This window comes from Kogia breviceps, chromosome 12 (assembly GCF_026419965.1).
Source record: "Kogia breviceps isolate mKogBre1 chromosome 12, mKogBre1 haplotype 1, whole genome shotgun sequence".
NCBI lineage: Eukaryota > Metazoa > Chordata > Mammalia > Artiodactyla > Physeteridae > Kogia > Kogia breviceps.
In genome coordinates, this window is record NC_081321.1 from 41,438,259 (window position 1) to 41,447,817 (window position 9,559).

Genomic DNA, 9,559 nt, shown 5'->3' on the forward strand with positions numbered 1-9,559 from the left:
CCCCTCCTTAGACCCGTCTCCCTATCTGTAATGCTCGCATCTCCAGCTCCCGACCAGCGCCTCCCTTGAGAAGCAGACCTTCCCTGGAAGCCTCCAGCCTACCCCCCGGCCATACTCTCCCCAGCCCTTGAGTGCAATGTGTTTTGTATCTTTCTGTGCGGGTCATCCTGTGTGTGCCAGATGCACCATCTTGGAATTTCACCCTGGGGATGAAAGGTGAGAGCTCCGACTCCATGCTCCCAGTGCAGTTTTCCAGCATTATCTCATTTGACCCTAGCAACAGCCCCTCTGCCAGGACACTTTGGCAAGTGAGTTCAACAGAGAGGTTACACAGCTTGGTGGGGGCAGAGTCTGGAGGCAGCCCCTGCTCTGGCCCTGGCCTCCTTGTGGGCGCAGTGAAGGAAGGGAGTATGTCTTCCTGTTGGTCCTAGAACAGTCGGAGCTGGGAGTATCCTTGGATATTTTCTAGTTCAGCCCCTCACTGTGCAGCTTGGGGAACTGAGGCCCAGAGTCGGGACTAGAGCTTGGGACTCCTGACCCCCAGCCCCGCCCCATTTCCTGGGCACAGGATGTGTGCTCTCCCCACTCTCTCCTGGTCTGGCTGGGCCTGGGCCTGGGGGTGCATTGGGTTTTGTGCTGGTGAGTGCATCTTGATGGCCCAGCTGGGAGAGGACAGGGTAAGGGCCAGGACCCAAGCCTGTGCTGGGAGCGGGTGGGTCTGTGCTCCTGCATCAGAACAGAGGGTGGAGGGAGAGAGAGGGAGAAGCCTGAGCTTCTCCATCAGTGATTGCACAGAGGTTTTCCAGGAAGCTGACGAAGTAACTTCTGCTGTGTGAAGAAAACAAGGCCAGACATGTGAGAATGGCTGAACCTTGCTGTCCTATTCACAGCCTGCCCTGCGTGGAGCGGCCCTGAGAGGTCTTCCCCCAGCCCTCTACCTTGGTGTAGAAAGGACCCTCCTGAAGCCCCTTGGTGACACTCCTTCTGGAAAAGCCCTGGGGATCAGGGAACCCCTCAGTCTCTTGTCAGTTTGGAATTCAGACAGTTCTAGCAGGAAGTTCTGCCTGGTGCCTGGCTCTGGTCTCTTCTGCTGTGTGTTTAACCCCCTCTTTTCTTGTCCTGTCCACTGGAGGATGTGACTGTCTGGCGCTCAGGCCACAGTAAGTTGGAGGTCAGGACTACAAATGCTCTCTCCTGTCCTCCACCTGTGGGGTTTGGGGTGACCTGAGGCTCCATTCTGAATTCCCACAGGGATGCCCTTCTCCTTGCCCCTCCCCAGCCAGCTGGCCCTGCCCTCGCCTTCCACACCTTGTGCGTGTTCCCCACTCCAGGAAGAGGGCCTGCTGCCTCAGGTTCTGTCCTTGCCTCTGCATCTGAGCTGGTTGCCGGTATCTTCTCTGCCGTCATCTTGTCCCGCAGCAGCCTGTCTTTCCAGTGCCTTGGACAGTGCCTGTCACCAGTTGGTGCTCAATAAGTGTTATGAGCTTGTTAAGGACAGCTCTTCAAGTACATGCTGAAAACCATGGTCAGCTGACTCTTCCTGATTTTTCAGATGGGAAACTTCCAGGGTAGACCCTGTAGGTCCAACCCATGGGGACCTTTGGTTCATAGTGCTCTAATGGGGGATTCTGAACACATGTGAACTTGAACTATCTTTCTCTTCTGGCCTGTATGCTGGTGCCAGGCCCTGAAGAGGGTTAGAGGGAGGAGGAGACTGCCAGGCCTGTTCACAGATCATCACCCCCTCCTGTCATGGACTCCTCTGGGCCTGGACCAGGGTCTATCAGGAAGTTCTAGAAGCCAGGAAGGCCAGGGCATGGGAGGCAGAGGGCACAGTTCCTCCCAGGTCCTGGACTCAAAGGGGGGATGAGAGCAGGGTCACAATCTGTGAACAGCTGTTCATGCATTTAGTGAGCACTTAGTGTATACAAAACCCTACATTTGTATGGGGTCTGACGTGGCCTTAGAAATGACCTCTTCCCGCAGCTCAGAAACCTGAGGCATTGAGAGGGGTCCTGTGCTGCCCTGGGTCGCACAGCAGTGCATAGTGGCTGGGACTAGAGCCTCTGTTCCTTTCCCAGCACCTGCTGCCCACAGAGCTGCCTGAGGATGGGGCACAGTGGCGGGGGAAGGGGCTTCAGCGGAGGGAAGGACAGGCAGTGCTCAATGTTCTGAAGCACAGCTGCCAGCTCGGGGCTTGGGGTGGGGGAGGGATAGGAAAGCCACATGAGCCCAGACCTGGGAACATGGAGTTACTGACAGGCACAAAATGTGTGTGTGTGTGTGTGTGTGTGTGTGTGTGTGTGTGTGTGTGAGGGGCGGTGTAGCGTTTGTTCTGGGCAGGCTTGTTAAATATATGATGTTAAAATGTATGATGTTTATAAAGCAGGAAGAACAGGGTTCGCCCATAGTAATTGCTACATAAGCATTTTGCTGTTGGTATTTGAGGGGTCTTCGAGCAGGCAGGCAAAGACTGGGTGGACATTCCCAGCTGGGTTATAGGCAAGAGGAGGGGTGGGCATCAAGGGTAGCATGACAGGTGTGCTTGGAGGGTGTGTGAGCAGCTCTGAGTCAGGAAGAGGGGGCTCCAGCTCTGCCCACTTTCTGGGCAAAGGGAGTCCAGAAACTGGAGGCCACTTCCGCAGCCTGGCTGCGGGGTGTGCAGAGGGTGTCTCTGGTGTGGCCTAGGGGGTGTTGGGTGTTGCCGGGCTGGCTGAGAGGCTTGGCAGGTCAAAGACGGTAGAAGGCAAGGCCACCCTACCGGGCTCTGGCTTTCCCCTCCGCAGGACCCCCAGCCTCAGCCCCAGCAGGAATTGTTTGATGAGTGACTGATCTGGGTAGTGGGACCCCGAGAGGCGGCGCCATCTCCCGGACCTGCATCCACCTGCGGCGGCCGGCAGGGGGCGGGGTCCGACCGGCTTTGGGAAGCTCCTCCTCCCCTGCCCCGGGCGGGGCGTCCCCGAAGGCGGCGGGGCTCAGACATGGCGTCGCTCACCGCGTCGCGTCGCGTCCCGTCCTTTCCGGGCGGCCCCGAGCCGCCTCCCTGCCCAGGCACGCCGACCCGCGGGGGGGCGGACAGCAGTTGTCGGCGCCGCGGAAACAGAGGTTTCCGAGCCCCTCCCCGGTACCTGGCGCCACACCGGGTCCTGTCCCCGTCGGGCGCCGTGGGGGTGGGCGCGGAACGGTGCGGGAGACACAGATCCCGAGTTCCTGAGTTTCTGGGCCCAGGGAACCCCTTGCCCGCAGCGGCATGACACACCTGCTCTGATGGTGGGTGGCTAGGGCCCTGGGCCACCCCTCCTCGGTGGCCTCCCCCTTGTCCTGCTGGAGGCAGCCAGAGATGTGCTGGAGTCCCCGCTCTGGGCTCAGTTTGCTCATCTGTAAAAGAGAGCGATGACCCTACCTCCCAGTACTGTCGTGAGCACTGACCCATAGGAGAGGCTCATGGACAGTGGCCCGGGACAGTGCTAAAGAACGTCCCTGCCCACCTCCCCAGTCAGACTGGCAGTTCCTCCAGGGCAAGACTCCTCGGGGAGGGGCCTCATGGTCCCCTGCACCCCATCCCATCACAGAAGGGCAGGCTCTGGCAGTGTGGGGTGGTGGAAGCAGGGAGAGCACAAATCCCATTTGCCAGTTGACAGATGGGTAAACTGAGGCTCAACTTCCCCCCATGAGTTAGTGACAGAAACAGGACCAGACCCAGAGCCCCTAATTCCCAGTCCAGTGCTCTTTGTCCGTTTTCTTATCTCCACATTTTTGGGGGTTTACAATTGCAAGGCTGCAGTGGTGGAGAGGGTATGGGTCTCAGAATATGTTCAGGATCCCCCTTTCCAAACCCAGGCCTGTTTGTGGTCACACCAGTGACCCCTTCATTCTGGCATGCTCTAGGCCCCTGGAATTCCAGAAGGGACCCTGTCTGGGCACTGTTACTCCTGTCAGCCCTAAGGCTAGGCCCTGGGAAGAAGCCTCCTTAAGCCTCCTCCTCCCAATAGAATATCAGCTGATTTGGGGGTGTGCGTGCCCTCTTTCTCTTTCTACTTGACCAGTTAGGCAGTCCCAGGGCACAGAGCAAAGCTCTGAGTGGGAGATTTGCTAGAGCTCTGGCTGTCTCCAAAGAGGGGGGCAAGGGATCAGGAGGCTCAGCTCCACTGTGGGCCTAGGGCAAGGCCCTTCCTCTCTCTGGGCCTCAATCTCTCCATCTGTAAAATAAGGTTGTTGGCTACACTTCTGTGGCTGGGTGTCACCCCTGGGATGCCTGTGCTACTGTCATACAACCCTACACCTGAGGTGTGAGGTGGCCCTGACCTATTTTGAAAGGACCTGGAAGGGGAAGGGCCTGGGTGGGTTGCACCTGCTATCTTTGGGCCAGTTTACCAAAGAAAGGGGCTCTTACTGTCTGCAGTATGGCAGTATGTACGCCACTGTCACTGTATGAAGTATGGCAGCGGTTCCTGCTACGTGCTCCCTGCCCACCTGGGGGTGAAGACAGGCAAGGCGAAGAGTCCCAGTCATCCCTTTGGGACCTGATAGTTTGGGGGCTTGGCGATGGAAAGGCACACTTTCAAGGGGTGACCTGCTGTGTGGTCTTCAGAGCCAGCCTGTGAGCCTAGCTTGTTCTTTGCTCTGGACCCAGGTTAGGGAGCTCCTCTCCCTACCGGCCCTAGGCACTAGGGTGGCCATGGGAGTGGCCTGGGGGGCAGGGTTTTGTGAGGGGACTTAGAGTCCTTGGAAAAGGAGCTCACAGGGTTACTGGCCGGCTTCCTTCTCCCAGGAGGCCATGGGGGGGCATGTGTGTGTGTGTGGGGGGGTAGGGCCTGCCACCTCTCACCCCACCAGGGGTATAGTCTCAGCAGCCTTGGGCTTGTGAGGAGATGGAGAGGGGGTGTCAGGCAAGCTGGAGAGCCCCAAGGAGGACCCCAGGCTCCCTCTGTCTCAGGGAGGGCCCCTGTAGCACCCCTAACTCACTGTGGGCAGGGCAAAGCCTATGGTGGATTGGAGGGTGAGTGGCTCCCTAAATCCTCCATTTTATAAGCCAACTGTCTGTGGCCAAGAGGAAGAGGGAAGGCAGCAGGAATGCAGGAATGAATCCTGGCCGGGCCCTGTCCCAACAGGCTGGGGTGGGAGGACCAGGCTCCCGTGTGGGCCCACGTGCTCCTCAGCACAGCTCGTAGCTAAGCAACCTGCACAAACAGCAGGAACACAAAGCAGCCCCAGCGTGTGTGCACGCGTATGTGCCTGTGCTGGGGGCCTCCTTGCCTCAATCCCTAGATAGGAACCCTTCTGGTTACCCTATAGTCACTGTCACACGCAGGCCTGAGGATGGGAGTCTGTCTGCTGCCACTGCTGAGCGCTTACCACGTGTCGGGCCTGATCCATTCATTAGCTCCTTTAATCCTTACAATCCGATAGACAGGCACCCTTATTACCCACTTTATAGACAGAGATACTGAGGCTTTGAAAAGCTGCACACACAAAACATCACGGAGCAAGAGAGTGGTAAAGCCAAGCCAGAGTTCAAACTGAGGTCTTTCTGACTCCAGAGTCTAGTTCTCCTCCAGGCATGTGTAGACGTGTGTGCACATGAGTACTGACTGAGGTGTGTGTGTGTGTACCCAAGTGTGCAGATGTGGGCTTTGATGGCAGACCTGTATCAGTCTGTGTTTATCAAGGACGCCAGCTTGTAGGTGTGGATACCTGTGCCCAGGCATGGAGGTGTGCATGCAATGCTCGTGTGTGAACATGTATGTGACTCACATATGCACCCACGGGCATATCTGTGCATATGTGTTCACATACACACCACTTGAGTACACGTGTGCACACATGCACATGCTGTGTACATGCGTTCACATCTGCACACAGCTGTGAGCCCGTGCATATGTCGTCCACTCCAAAGGCTGACCTTGCCCTCCTGCTCACCCACCTTCTGTCTCCTTCTCAAGCTCCTGACTCAGTGCCAAGATGGGATGTGCAATGGCCTTGTTGATGGCACTGGGACTTCTGAGGATTTGGAAGGAAAGCCATTTTGGGGAGGGATGATTGGCAAGAGGTTGGACAAAAGGAAGATGCAGGGGATAAGAGGGATTAAGGCTGGGGGTGGGGATCAGCCTGGGTTTTCTTCAGTCCCAGGCAGGGGCAGAGGACCCACTGTGGTCTTGCCCCTGGAGCCCCGGTCCTGCCCCTCCCCCCTGGCGTTCTCTACCCACCTCTCTCAAGGTTCAGACCCCCAATGCCCTGGAAAATGCTCCAGGGAACCTAAAGGAGAGTCCCAGGGCCGGGAGGATGCATCTGTGAGGTCTGTGCCCTGTCCCCTTACTGTGTGTGGCAGGCAATCCCCCCTCAATCCAAGATGGGATTCCCCTGTGGTTCCTGGGTGTCGGGAACTTCCCATTGCACCGCCCCTTTGCACCGACGCCCTCGGGTTCCTGCTGGCCGTGGACGTGCAGGCGGAGCAGCGGTCGGCTGGGGGCGCTCGGGGCCCGCGGATGGAGATGCGAGGCAGGTCCGAGGGAATGGGAACCGGCCGGGCGGGGGTGAAACACAGGTACAGTCCCACCAGCTGGGCGGGTGGAGGTGGGATCCAGAGGACCGACCTTGCGCCAGGAGGGCCAGATTCCCAGTGGGACAGAAATACACCCTCTCCACGGAGGGTCAGACTCCCACCCCCGCTACCCATAGACTCACAGACCCTCAGAGGGACAGGCAAAGGGACGCCCCCTCCCACTCTGGGCTGGTGTTTGAGGGCCCTGGGTGAGCCAGAGGGAGCTGGGCGTGACCTACTGGCCTGACAGGGTGTGCTGGGCCTCTGTGGCAGTGAGAAGGGGGCGAGGGCCCTGCAGTCAGACAGATTTGCCGTCTGATTCCTGTTCGGCCTCGGGGTGACCCTGTGCAAGGCACTCAAGCCCTCCTGAAAAGGGGGCGATGTCTGCTAGGTGCCCAGCACCGTCCTTGGCACACACCTTGGCCGCGGAGCCTATTACAAGTTTCCGGAGGTTCCGTCACGGTACCTCTGCACATTTCTTCCACAGATCTTCAATGAGCACCTGCTGAATGCCAGGCCCTTTTGTGAGAACCTCTGGGTGCAGTGATGAGCACGTCACACAGGGTGGCACCTGCCTCCAGGAGCTTAGGTTCTAATGGGGGCAGGTGTCCTACGGCTTGTCCTTTGAGTCTCCAAAATGAAAATTATGGGGTAAAAGAAAGGCTGGCAGAGAAGGCTCTTTCTCTCTTTTATTTCTTGTCAAATATTGGGCTGGGAAAAGCCCAGATCTTACTCTTCTGCCCTGGTTCTCTGCCTCTTACCACAGAAGTCAGGATCTGACTCTCCATCCCAAACTCTCCGTCTCGCTCAGTTGAAGCTGGAGTCCAGTAATGCCCATGAGGCCGGGCACAGCCTGGCCCCCAGCATGACCAGTCTCCTCCCATTCTCCCCCTTGTCCCTTCACTTCTGCTGCTATACTGGCCTCCTTGCAGGTCCTCAAACATGCCAGGCAGGGTCCTACCTCAGGGCCTTTGCCCTTGCTATTTCTTCTGCTAGAATGCTCTTCCCCAAGCATCCATGTGGCTCTCTGCTTCACCCCTGTCTGGGTTTTGATGAAATGTCCCCTTCTCAGTGAGGCTTTCCCTGACCTCCTGTGACTCCCCCCAACCCCCAGTATTCCCTATGCACACTGCCACTTAATTTTTCTCCATACCATTTATTATTGTCATCTGTATCTCTTATAATACGTTTCTTTCTTATCTGTCTCTCTCCATGAGAATGTAAACTCCATGTGAGCAGGGATTTGGGCGGATTTGTTCATGCTCTCTCCCCAGAGCCTAAAACATGCCTGGTATACTGTCGGCCTCAATAAATATTTGTCAAGTGAATGCTCAGTGCTGGCTCTGAGTGGCACGCATCCCTTGGTGATGGGGGCTGATGACGGGGGGGGGTCCCTGACTTTTAGGCCTCAGCTGAGCCGCAGCTGCCATAAACCTGTCAAAGGCTGGAGGACTGGGAGCGGGGAGGAGGAGATAGCAGGAGTGTTCTGGTTCTTTCTTGCTCTCTTTGGGACAGAAGTTGAGTGGCTACGGTAATATCCACCAAACTCTTGTGCCTTAGTTGGGACAGGGAGAGGCAGGTTTCTCCCTTTGAAAAAAATTATTATCGTACAAAAATATACCAATCAAAATGGGGGAGGTGTTGCTTCTCTCTCTCTCATTCCTCCCCACTTCCTCCCTTTCTTTTTCCCTTTCTTTCTTTCTCTCTCTCCCTTTCTTTTTTTCTTTCTTTCTTTCTCTCTCTCTTCTTTCTCTCTTTCCTTTTTCCTCAACTACCCACCCCATCTCTAAAAGCCACCAATCTGTTCTCTGTTTCTGTAAGTCTGCTTTTCTTGGATTCCTCATGTAAGTGAGATCATACAGTATTTGCCTTTCTCTGTCTGACTTCTTTCACTTAGCATAATATCCTCAAGGTCCATCCATGTCGTCGCAGATGGCAAGATTTCCTTCTTTTTATGGCTGAGTAGTATATATACCACAACTTTATCCATGCATCCATAGTTGGATACTTAGGTTATTTCCATATCTTGGCTGCAATAAAGATGGGACTGCAGATAGATATCTCTTCAAGATAGTGATTTTGTTTCCTTCCGATAAGTACCCAGAAGTGGACCATATGGTAGTTCTATTTTTAAATTTTGGAGGACCTTCCATACTGTTTTCCACCAAATTACACCAATAGTGACTGCACCAATTTACATTCCCACCAGCAGTGTACAAGTTTCCCTTTTCTCCACATCCTCACCAACACTTGTTACCTCTTGTCTTTCTGATGATAGCCGTTCAGACAGGTGTGAGATGATATCGCATTGCGGTTTTTTGGTTTTTTTTTTTTTTTTTGTGGTACGCGGGCCTCTCACTGTTGTGGCACCTCCCATTGCGGATCATAGGCTCCGGACGCGCAGGCTCAGCGGCCATGGCTCACGGACCCAGCTGCTCCGCGGCATGTGGGATCTTACCGGACCGGGGCACGAACCCGTGTCCCCTGCATCAGCAGGCGGATTCTCAACCACTGCACCACCAGGGAAGCCCCAGCATTGCGGTTTTGATTTGCATTTCTGTGATGATGAATGATGTTGAGCATCTTTTCATGTGCCTATTGGCCGTCTGTGTGTCTTCTTTGGAAAAATGTCTATTCAGTTCCTCTGCTCACTTTTAAATTCGATGATGGTGACTATTATTATTGTTATTTGCTAGTTTTAAAACGTTTTATTGGGGTATAGTTGATTTACAATGTTGTGTTAGTTTCAGGTGTACGGCAAAGTGAATCTGTTATAAGTATACATATATCCACGCTTTTTTAGGTTCTTTTCCCTTATAGGCCATTACAGAGTATTGAGTAGAGTTCCCTGTGCTATAACAGTAGGTCATTATTATCATTGTTATTTGCTATTGAGTTATATGAGTTCTTTACATAGTTTGGATATTAACCCCTTAACAAAGATGTGACTTGCAAATATTTTCTCCCATTCCATAGGTTGCCTTTTCATTTTGTTGATGGTTTCCTTAGCTGTGCAGA